Here is a 12,375-nt window from a genome sequence, read left to right on the forward strand (position 1 = left end):
CGAGTTTCTAGAAAAGCTGAGTTTTACCCAGCCCTATACCCACGGACAATTTCTTCATAAAAGTTGTCTTTGATTTACCGTCTTTTCAGGTTCGTTCGATCTTGGCCTGAAGCTCTTTTATTGGCTGCAACTAGAATTTACGACGTACAATAAACATACGTGCCGTTCACATGAAGGGTTTCTGGATACTGTAGGCCTACAGGCTTGATGTACTCGTAATGGGAGTTCCGCTGCGGCACCATCTTACCCAATTTCTGAATACTATACACTACATGTATTTTTTACCTACCCAATGATCAGAATGTTATTAGTTCCTTTACATCTGAACTGTCTCTCTGTGTTTTTTTTTTCAGGAAATGCAACCACCAGCTAAAACTTGATGTTAGAATTTACACCAACCATTTTATAACTGCGTATGGTCTATTGTGGGGAGACTGGGCATCCAAAGCAGAAATAGTTTAAAAAATAGACACATTCCTGGTTGATTCGATAATGCGCGAATCGTCGAAGGGCGTTAAAATCCTTCATAACATCGTTTGCCGAGGAAACGCTAATTGTTGTGGATATCTTATGTCGGCATGAGTCGTGCACGTGCATTCCATGCGCACGAGTTGTGTGTACACGGAAGTGTTGACCCCATGTCACCAGCTCAGAAAGTCTACGCAATGAGAGCCCAGAGAAGACGATTTCAACAGACGCTCTAGAAAGAATACGGGCATTTCACAATAATGAGCCTCCAAGAGTTTGCAACGCGTTGGCCAATCACGGTGCGCGAAATGTGTAGACCAAATGCGTGTCTGGAAAGGGTCGAAAGATTTCGCACGTTGTGATTGGCCAACGCGCTGCAAACTATTGGAGGCACACTATTGTGAATCGCCCGAATTAACGACGGGCAGAAGCGGACCTTTTATATGTTTTCCTTTTCATAGCTGCTGTGCTGAATGAGTACCGCTTTGTTGCAAAGAATGAAACGAACAGTTAGCACCAGGAGAGCAACTCGATAGTAATTATGTTTGTTTTTTTGCAATCCTGCAGGGGTGTTACATGTGTTTTGTGTCTTTGTGGGTGTGGTGTTGTTGCTTGTGCTGCTGTTTCTAAGTTTGTGTGTTGCTGTATTTTGTGTGTTTGTTTGGGTTTTTTCAATGGTGTAGATTCTTAATTAAAACCAAATTTTTGAGCCTACATTTATTTAAAAATTTTGTAAACTGTGTAAATTTTTTTTATTTTAATCCTGCAAAATAAATAAATGAAATGAAATCCGTTGAGCGAGACAACATGCGATTACAGGTATCTTTCCTCTATCCCTCAAAATCTCTTTTCGGAAAATACGATTCTCTCTTACAAGATTCTTACAACCAATTAACCACCATCGTTAAAACGTTGAGAATCGGTCTGATTAAATTACTACTTGCAAAGTCCGTGTCTCGTGCGATAAGGTAAACCATCGATCAGTGCGTGGATACCAGTGTCGTTAATTATTCGAAAACCATTCCTATCACGATCGTAGAAAAACGGTTTCAGAAGTGCACTCGGGTCACGCTGTGCCGCAGTATATGTTTCGGCTGTTGATTTCCCATCCGGTGACTTTTACGAGTGGGATATTACGTGCATGTGTGCCTGTTTAAATGCGACAGGGCGTGCTCGGCGCACTGTAACCGATTCTTAAAGGCCGCGTCGATCAGCACATGCTCGTCAAGTTCACAGAACCACCGTACCAGGAAGTTGAAAGTAGTTGGTAAGCGTCTAAACAATGAAACCACTTATAATTGGTTATGAAACAACGGAGACCTTTCCGAGATAATCAGTTCGTAAATACAGTGACCTTTCTGAAACTTCATGGCAAGCAACAGGCGTAAGCTCTGCCTAGTTTCGCTGGTCACTAGTTCAGTACAGGTTGTAGGGGTTGTGAAGTAACGAAGCACTTTCACTTTGAACGATGTCATAACGAGATGCCTCCCCATTCGAGTGAAAAGCGAGATAACCGTAAATGACGATCAAGCATCACGTAGAAGTATTTTTATCGGTCAGTTCACAATTTTTCCCTTATACTGTCGTGATGGGCTTGGTAAAGTAATTATAGAACGGTTCAATACGAAGGTTTCCTACCATTGCCAACTTAAGGAAACTACGCAACCCCTGACGACCGCGTGCAGGAACTGAAGGTGTCACGCTACCTTCACTAAACCACTGAAAGATACGTAACTTGCGCGCACTAGTTCGCACATGCGTTTTGCGCGTAGGGCTGCACAGTCAATAATGGTTTCCACCGTGATGTGCATCATGTACTATGTAAAAAAACCCGGTGCATCTTTTGTTTAACGAGATTTTAAAACAATTAAAACCTCGCCAGTTCATTGAAATGGTCTCCCGTGCAAGTTATTCATTAACGGAACTCATTGTTAATTTTTCGAATCGACAGTGCCGAACATTTCATTCTGTCTCAATGTCCTTTGAAACAGATTCTCAGACACAGGCTTTGAGATTAGCACGCCAACCGATGTCCAAAGATTGTATCCCGGCTTTCGCAGGTGAAGAAAAAACTCCCCGCATCATCCCCCAACCCAGGGAAGGATATGTACACGGAAGATGGCGCATTGGATGATAGCCAGCTCTTCCAGTAATGTATACGGCGAGCAGATAGCGAGGTGAAGACAATCTGATTCCCTTGCCCGTGGCAAGGCAAGGGGAGGAGAAGCGCCGTAACAGTCTGGTACCGCGAGTGCTGGGTGAATCTGTGTCGAAGGCACCAACAATAATTGCTACCTGTCTACGTATTGTTTAGACATAATCTGCATCGCGGCCAGGCTATTTTTGGCTTGTTCCCTGACGCCAAGCCTGAGTCAGTTAACCAATTTTCAAATTGCAGGTGAGTCTCACGGCCTCCAGACCTCATCATGGCAATGTGTGGACGCATTTTAAACGATAATGCAAATCAAATAGTCGGCATAATCTTAAGGGCCAATCTGTTGTTTTTTTATGGACATATGTCTATTTGATACTTTGCAACTTGAACATTTACAAAACAAAAATGGTTAAGTCCTGGGGAAGGGATATTAAGAATTTGGTATGTATTTGATCATATGCTGCTACACCAACGCTCTTCCTCAAGATGACATCAGTGACACAAGAAAATTTCGTTCATCGGCCTTCGAAGGACACTATTGAAATTGGAAGTGAACATAGACATGAAATGTTTGTTTCGTGAGCATCTTAAAGCAATGATTCCAAAGCTGAGGGTTTTTATACACAATGGTACCAAGATTAGCGTTCAGCGGAGGTCTATTGTGCAGTGTGCATACTGAATACCCGCTTTGGGTGATTAGTGACGCCCGCTTTACCCGCTGCCAAACTATCGAGCATTTACAATTGTCCAGGAACCAGTATTAACCATTTTGGACACTAAACTCTCCATCTTTTCCCGACTGGACACCGATACTTGAATCTACCGAGTCCAACAAGGTTCCTGTTGACACTGGCTTTCCTTGTTCAACCGCTATGAGCAAACACGCCAAAGCAAACACTCGCATCTCAACCTCATTCATCTGATACATGCATTTCCAGTTCCGATCCCAAGTGAAGATGAGCTCAGAGTCGGCCAATCTACGCTGTCCCTCCGATCCATCAGCCCATCGCGAATAACATTATTCCCCCCCCCACCACCACCGCTGCTCCCGGGGTCTTAATAAAATAAAAAGCCTGCTGATGATACGTTCCCATCTCCGTCGCTGAACTTATCTCGCGGCTCGAGTCCTTCCGCTAAAAAGTCGATCGGCCGGCGTGCATAAGAGGCCAAATCCCTGGTTTTAATATTCAGCCGCAAGGGTATCAGACCTCACGGGCAACAAGCCAGCGCCCTGGAAAGGTATACGCGCCGCGTTTTACGGCGCTGATGGCGGCTTGGCGCGTGGGCTAGACTCGATCGCTCGCGCTGATGTGACTGATCCATAAACCTAGGCCCTATACATTATGCGTGGACTCATGATGCGACTGCGGCCAGTACTGACAGAGCAGTCCCAGATATCTGGACTTGCAGATGCTTTTAGTCAAAATCCCACAGATGAGTGATAGTCCCTGGTGCACCTACAAAGGCCACGCACCTTGTTCTTAATACAAAAGCAGTGCACTTATCCAGCGGTCATTTTCAAAGATCAAAGAACGAACACCTGCGTTTGTAAAAATACAGTGTTTTCATTAACTTTAAAAGCCAGGGGTCCACTCTAATACTTTCTTTGATATCCAAGCTGCCAATGCGTTTTCCAATGATGGTTTACAGACGTTCTGACGCCAATTGTATGGAAAGGCGATGTACCATTCTCGCAAAATGTCACGTTGTCGAAAGAGTGTGACTACAACAGCAACTTCTTCTATGAACCACGCTCGTTGAAGAGTGGTCGCCAACAGATCGTAGCTTGAGTTGTAATCGACAGCATAATCCTCTGTCAAATTGAACCAAAAGACCGTTTATCTAAAAAAAAAAAGGGGGATACTGATTCCAATAGTGCTCAACCAATACCACTTTATAAGCACACAAAATGAAACCAACGTTACATGTGAATGTATTTGAGAGTGTGTATTCGAAGTACAGTGCGTAAATACCTATATGGTCTAGTACCACACCTTGATTGTCCACGTTGATGTGATTATGGTTTTACTCTCGCTATTCTCAAATCTTTATCAAGACACTGAGATAAGACGTACAGTGCTTAGTTTAGCGTACTCCACCGCCTCCTAATTCGAACTATTCTTGGTGAGGGACCTGCGTCAACCTATAGAAAAAAACGTGATAATGCAAATATTTACGAGAAACTGCAGTATCTTACTGCAATAAGATTTGTACGACCGACACCCCTACTCCATAATATACGTCCTATGAGAGCTTCGACTTTGTGTTATTGACCAGGCTGCACGTGTTTCTGTTGTGATGCACAATCTCACCCGTGGGGGTTTGTCTTGGTCGTCGGTGATTATTTCCTATATCGTATCTTGACTTGTTGTGGTGAAGACGTTCAGAATGCTGATTTGGGATAGCAGCAGCGCGCGCGCGAGATGCATATTTGGAGTTGGCGGCGATGCATGAGGCCGATCGAGGGAGCACGTGGTAGTTGTCTGCCTGAAAGCACCGTGCGCTTGAGGCAGAAGTGCGTCACAAGTGGTGACACGTACGCACCTGCTCTGTGTAGATAACTGCCCGCCAGCGACGACTGAGAGAACGCCGTATCAGCCAAGCCGGATCGTTTTTAATATGTATCACCAAATCAGACTGAGTCTGTCGGGAACATGATATAAGCCGAAAAGTGCAGTATGCCAACGGCCTGCACGTACTCATGATGACATCTATAATTAAAAAGTTCATATGAAGTACCTGAATGGTGAAGAATTGTGCGTTTGATAATTATGATCGATCGGCAGACCTATGCATCCAGTGACGGCTTGGGTCCAATTAATTTGTATGTGAAGCACGAATGCATGGGGAACCAGTCAAAATCAACCACAGATCGACTAACGTTGTGGTGGGTGAGCTGGTAACCTGAGTACGTGTCGGCTGAGCAAATAACCGACATGCTAAATGCTTCGTTTTCACACTTTGTCTTTAGAGTATAATAAATTTATGTTGTTTGTTTTTTTGTAAATCCACTAGACATGTTATCATTTCCACTTAAGTTTTGTAAGAATTCATTAAAGGTTATCATGAAAGATGAAAATGAAATTATAGATATTCCACTGCCTACTCACAGCTTTAAGAAAGATCCAGTACAACCTTCACCAAGAACGATGATAATCTCTGCTCTTCTCGTCTGATCCGCGCTATTCACTCTTCAAATCGTTGAAACGAGACAATACCACCATGTGAATGCCAAATTAATGCTCGAGGGGGAGATTTTCTTATGTGTATATGTGTGTGGACTCTAAAAACAGGTTCCGGGTCCCGCCGAGACGATTTGCTCAGCTGAAACAATAAGGCAGGGGCACTCGAAGGCGACACACGATCCCGGGCCCAACCTCTCACCTGTGATTCTCACCTTTCTTTGGCTTTCCGCGTTGGGCTTTCTCGCTGCGCTCTCCCGGTTACCACATGCCTTGTCGCCCGTAAATTTAACGCGGGGATATTTACGCGCCAGTTTCACGCCCGAGAGATACCCCGACGGTTGTTTTTGGGTGGTCCTCTGCCGGTGGTGGCGGGGAATGTTACTTCAGATCGGACACATTTGGCTACGAGGGCGACTTTCGTGAAAATTCAGGTATCCACGTAAACCGGTGTGGCGGTCTCAGCTGTCTCCCGGTCTCAGCGGTCCCCCTTGCCAAATATGGTAAAATACGTCATGCCATCTCTGCGCACAACAATGGGCCAGTCGTCCGTTTAATGTCCAGCTATTCGGGGGGGGGGGTGCTCAGACCGGGAGACAGCTGAGACCGCCAAACCGGTGACTCGGATTCCCCATTGATCGAGAGATATCATCTGTTTTGCTTGTTCTTATTTGTGGTAGCACAGAGCATTACATGAAACAGCCGCTGCTAACAACTTCATCTCAACACTGAAAACTGACCGGGACTCTGGAAATAAGGGTAAAAAACGGCTTCACCACGATTTTGGAAACCTTGGATATAATGGAAGAAGAGGAGGAAAGACATCGCGCAAGAGTGGTGATTTGCAGTTGTACGTGTTGACTGTACAACCTTGCAGAGTGAAAACTGTTTGTCTAACAACTTAAGCCTCACAAAACGCATTAAGATCTTTCTCACAGTTTCGGCGTCCTTTCTAGGCGGTGTGCCTTCGGGGCGACAAACCTCCTGACGGTCGATTCACCGAATGAAATCATTCTTTACTGCACATATTCACATTTAGTTTCAGTCGACAAAGGTATGCTGGCGCTTGAGCCATCAATTGCATGCCTATTGGAGTGATAGTTTTGTTTTGTTTTGCTCGTTTTTTATTTATTATTTTTCCAGAGGTAAACACAAAATTCTTTACATGAGCACTTCATTCAACCAGAAGCCGAAAAGTAAATTTACGCGTACTAATATTTCTAACAACCATGGAGCTATGCTCAGGACTTATACCTAAAAGACAACACGTTGTGGTCGAGTACCCGGGTCTTTTTATGGTATTTTATGACTACGTGTATTGGGTCATTGGAACTCGAGTGTTGAGTCGACATAATTAATCCCGTATCAAGGTGTGTATTTCAGCATTCATATTCTTACTCTTCCAAACTACTTGGTCAGACGTGTTTCCTGCGTATTGTCTTATTTGTTTAAGGTGTCGGTACCCGACTCATAAAGTGCGTTTTGAATCGACGTTTTCTTGGGGACGAGTGAAAGCTTTGGAACCGTCATCAAAGATTTATGAAAAAGTATCGGCGGGCAGAACCCGAAAGAACGACCTTATGCGCAGACGACAGGAACCAATATTGGTCTTTTCCCGAAAGCGACATTTCTCGCAAGTGAGCCTGCGTCATTCATAATGTTTACGTATTCCTTAACCCACTACTAGTCTTTCTCTTTCTTCTCAAGCTCTCACCATATTTTCTTTAACCCTTCCCCTTTCTTTATCCTTTCCTTTAAAGAGAGAGGGAGACAGCTGCTTACTTAACCAAGTAGCTGGCGCGACGTTGTCTTTGGTGTATGGAGACGTGGTTTAAGTTGTGTTTGATCAGTTCAGAGTCCAGTCCGGCTGATTCAACATCACAACAGTACCGACGTGCCAAAATTCTGTACCCAAGTGTGTTTGCGGTGCAGTTTACGCGCCCATGCACATTACACACTCCGTATTGCATGCGAGTTTTGGGAAAACAAAGTGATTGATAAATGTTTTAGCAGCGAATGGAAAACAGGGGAAGCGGCACTATAGTGTCAACAAAAGGCGCACTTTATATCTCACACAAATCACTGTACAAAGTGAATGCGCAACAAAGTGAATTGCATACATTCAAGGTATCATGTTAGTATTCTGATACACTATTATAATAAAATTTCAATTACTGTTCTAGCCAGAACAAGTGACAGATGCACAAAATATCAGAAGGCCATACGTAAAGCCATGAATAACCTATCACTTGTATAATTATAACACTACTTATTATCTTTCCAGTATTATTACGAGATGTATAGGCCTGTTTTGTGTAACACAAAACTCCGTATGAATCCTTTTTTCAGGGGAATAGAGTACGATCTTTGAAACCACAAGATGTCTCTAGATAACGGACGACCCTTCGCAATTGTTCCAAACTCACTGTTTGCCATCCACTTCAAGACGTATCAGCATCTTATAAATTGCTCATTCCGGGCATAGACCCCCCCTCTCTCTATCTGTAAGTTTAAGCCGAAAATGTCCTCCTCGTATCTGACTGTCCCTTGTCTCTCAATCAATCCCTGTCGTTGAGGAGATTAAAACTTCTGCGAGTCGGGCAGCGATGTTAGCGGGCTCCTGGCTCGCTCGTTCTCCTTAGATAGCCCGACGCTTTCATCAAAACCTTATTACGGCCACGTCGAATTGACAAATTGGAAATGATAGAACGTTGGAGAGGGGCTCTGAGCGTTAACTCCCAAACCAAATGCTTTACGGGCCGATGGAAACTTGGATTGCCGACAAAAGCAGTAAGATCGACATGCTGCCTAGTCTAAGGGATTAGTGTCCAGTTGCCGGTAGCTTCATTTCAACACATTGATTATGGTAAAATCATAAATGGGGCATCATTGGAAAGCATTTGCTCTTTACTTTGAGATGACACCAAGTTTTTTTTCGCAAGAAAGTGTGTAGCTTTTGCCAAAGTAACCATTTAAAGTTGGGTTTCCTTTTTTGATACACCCTGTCGAAATGTCAAGCGCGTATTACTGAGGCATCTGGCCAAACTTCCCTCCTCCAGTGAGTGCATGTACACGGTACGTATGTCTGTAACTGATGTTTAATACTATAGCAACAAACTCTTCCATTAATGTCGTGTTTCCGCCGCACCCGGCACAGTGACTCATTTATTTGGCACAGTGGCAAGTTGCAGGACTTGGCAAGGCACCAGGCAGACGAGTTTTAAGTGCCGCAATACCGTACGAATGGTCATGATCTCTGTACAACAGAGATGGTTTGTATTTTAAGAGTACAGGCAGAATTCATCAATTTGAACGAAAAAAAAGATAAAGGCAAGGACACAATGGCCGTAGACCCATATTTTCATTCTCCTGACTGCTGTGAAAGAGAGACTCAATGGACAGATTGGTTCTAGGCCTAAAAACGACTTCAGACAGTCAACAAAGTGCACTGTAGGAGCAAGGCTGATCGTCAAGGATCAATACCAAGATGGTGTTGGCGCAAGGGATCGTCTTTGCAATTAACCTCATTCCCAAGACGCTATAGAAGCTGTGGCTTTTCGCTGTCTGCTAAAGGACCACGTCGGCCTGTTTTCTACTGACACAAATAAATGAGGCCAGTTCTTTCAACACAGCTGCCTCCAATGTTGCCTATGCTTGCACTCGAGTAGACTTCCAAGTTACACGACGAAATGCTTTTAACACTGGCCATTAGCAGTGCTGCCGTGGACCTACAAGGAGAGAAATTATCTCTCTGACAGACATATCTGGGTCCGGACTGAACCGTCCGCGACTACCATGGGTGTAGAAACAACATATACATACCCGTATTACCTCAAGAATAAAGGTTCACATAAATATCAGCACAGTTTAAAAAATAAGGAAAAAATGACTGCGTGGGTGAAGATGATGGGGCACCACAAGTTCACACACATGCACCTGTTTTACATAGGGAGTGTGGACATTCCTTTGTTCTCATGTGGTTAAGGAAACCTGAGGAAAACGCTCCTTTTCTCCACCTAGGATAACTCCTTCGAGCTGGATTTTTGATGATGAGTTCCCGGAGTGTTCCTCTTCATTTTGCCATGGATAACTATGACCCCAAAATGCCTCTGAAACTGTTTTTCAGATAGGGGGAAACATTGTGTGGACGTGTGCGAGTCCACACTACGCCATCGCACCCTACATTCTGTGGACTTCTTTTGTGCAGAGGTCCATACTATATGTATGCCACGCCTGCACACAGCCGTATGAGTGCCAGGCACGTAAAATCACATAATTTACAAGACAAACGTCAAGGGTGTCATCTTGGAGATTCATTTCTTTTTGGAGGTAGAGACTGGGCGCTTCAGTTTGGCCTCGGTGTATTCCTCGTCGCAACTAATTTACCCCAATCTTAGGATGTATGTAGTTAGCAGAACCCTTTATCAGTGCAGGCAAATGAAATGTCAAAGCAATACGCGGATATAATAAGCCGGCTCCGAATGTCAAGGCAGCGTGGGTGGCTGCAATTTTGCAAGTCACAAAGTGAAAAAAAAACAGGAATCCAAGGACGGGATACTGTTGCTCGGTGCCCAGATATTCGATTCAGTGTTACTTCGAAGGATGAACTTCGAAAGAGACAAAGTATGGCCGAAGTACAGGACCATGGCCGGAATGGGTGTCATACGGCTATAGGTCCACGGCCAACTCGTGCCTACCCGTAACTGCAACTGGCGAAGATCTGGATGTGGTTATTTTTAAGACACGAGATTTGGGAAGGGCATGCAGGAAACGCACAACAAACAAGGAGCGGGAAAAACTAACCCATGGCGGGCCTTTCGGAGCTGAAGGCAATGTAAAACGTTCACGCTTGAAGTTACGGTGGCCGTTGGTATCAAACAGCAGGAACGTCGACCTTACGAACAATGGTAGCTACCATTTCCTGTGTTCATTGAAAGAGTGAACCTTTCTCATTATTGCTCAATATTTGGCCCAAAGAAGGGAAATGTCATGATGTTTATCTACAGTGGGAGGACAATATACATGTACAGGCAAGTTGTGTTGCTGCAACAGGCAGCCCCATTACAGCGGCGACTTAATGAATCTCTTTCCCTCACGTATACGTATCTGCTAGTCTTGTAACCAGTGGACCGCTAAAATAGGCATTAGTGCTTGCGGCGTCAGCGTCAATAATGCTTGCTTGCCATACCGTTACTGCTTTCCTCGCTTCTTCCATTTTTGATTACTTTCATCTCCATGGTGACATCATTTACGCGTTATATCATGGGTTTCAAACAAGCCGTAAGCAACGCAGGAGGAAAATTGACGCTTTGAGAGGCTCGTGACACTGTTAAACGAGAGTTAGCGTTCACTTTCAATGGACCTTGTTGACGTCTGTACAGTTAGGCTCCACGCAGAGGAAAGTTCTTTGCATGAATTATTGTTCAATGAGCATTTTCAGTACTGGTCTGACCAAAGTACTATAACGCGTGCGTTGGCGTGTGATTTTCTGATCCGATTGCTCGTCCGCATGATGAAAGAAGCAATTGCTTTGTCAGTTCAACAAAAGCACAAAGATGTTTTAGCATATCATTGTGTAATAATACATACATTGCGAGGGTAAAGGGTTGAGTCTGAACTCTGATCTGAGGGCTTGGGTGGTCCCCCAAACCCGGGCTTGGTTTGCGGCTTTCCACGCGGGGAAATGGTTCCAATCTCCAGAAGTCCATGCCGCAGATAAATGAAACCAAGGTCTGGAAAAAATCCCCATCATTTGCACGGCGACAGGTGGTGGCTCTGTGCACGACGACATGAAAAGACCAGCTTCAAGCGGTCGATCAAGCGGGACTCGAATAGGGACCGTGGTGATGAAAACTTGGTGTTTGTACCGTAAACCATGTAGATGCTACCATCGAGAACCAGAGAAAGTCAAATTTCTCAAAATGCAGACAGTCTGTCTGGCATGGTGCCGCCTCATTCTGCATCAATGTTTGAAACACAAAAGGATCCTGATTCATCGTTATCTTATGCTGTCGCTTAAGTGCAGCCTGTGCATGTCGTAATTTCCACGAAGTTATAAAAGATTATGATTTTTTTTTCAAACTCAACAAAAGACACGTGGTTACAATACGCTTCGTCCTTTTCATTAATACTGTCATGTTACATAACAACATAACACCATGTTAGAAATGGTTGCTTTCGAGCATAAACTTGCGAAGTTTTACCTAGCGTGGCCATTCAAAGAGAAACGTACTTTACTTGATAAACCCAGTGAGATTTTGGATTGTTTGTGGACGCTGGAGCGACAAACAAGAAAACCTGACCGATCGTTGCGGGAAAAAACATTTTAACCAGTTTCTGATGATAGCATTGAATTATTGACATAAAACATGAACTTGCTGCTTTTGAAGCCAACGACAATTACTCAAATTTTTGGCTTAATCAGTCGTTTCTTTTTACCGTCAACAAACGACTCGTCATTCTACGAATCATGCAGTCAATGGATCTATTCAAACATTGAGATGTGGACTACAATCATCCGAGCAGAGTGAATAGAAAACCAAATGAGCGTATTAAATTTGCACAGAAATG

The 12,375-nt window shown here is 44.1% G+C and overlaps 1 protein-coding gene across 1 annotated transcript in view; it reads right to left on the bottom strand.

The window, feature by feature from the left end:
• Positions 1-12,375, bottom strand: part of LOC110990162 (tubulin-specific chaperone D-like) — a 145,562-nt gene that overhangs the window by 14,579 nt on the left and 118,608 nt on the right. The window lies entirely within an intron of this gene.

Source organism: Acanthaster planci, linkage group LG07, assembly GCF_054643075.1.
Source record: "Acanthaster planci isolate LZ-2023a linkage group LG07, COTS_SCS, whole genome shotgun sequence".
Taxonomy (NCBI): Eukaryota; Metazoa; Echinodermata; class Asteroidea; order Valvatida; family Acanthasteridae; genus Acanthaster; species Acanthaster planci.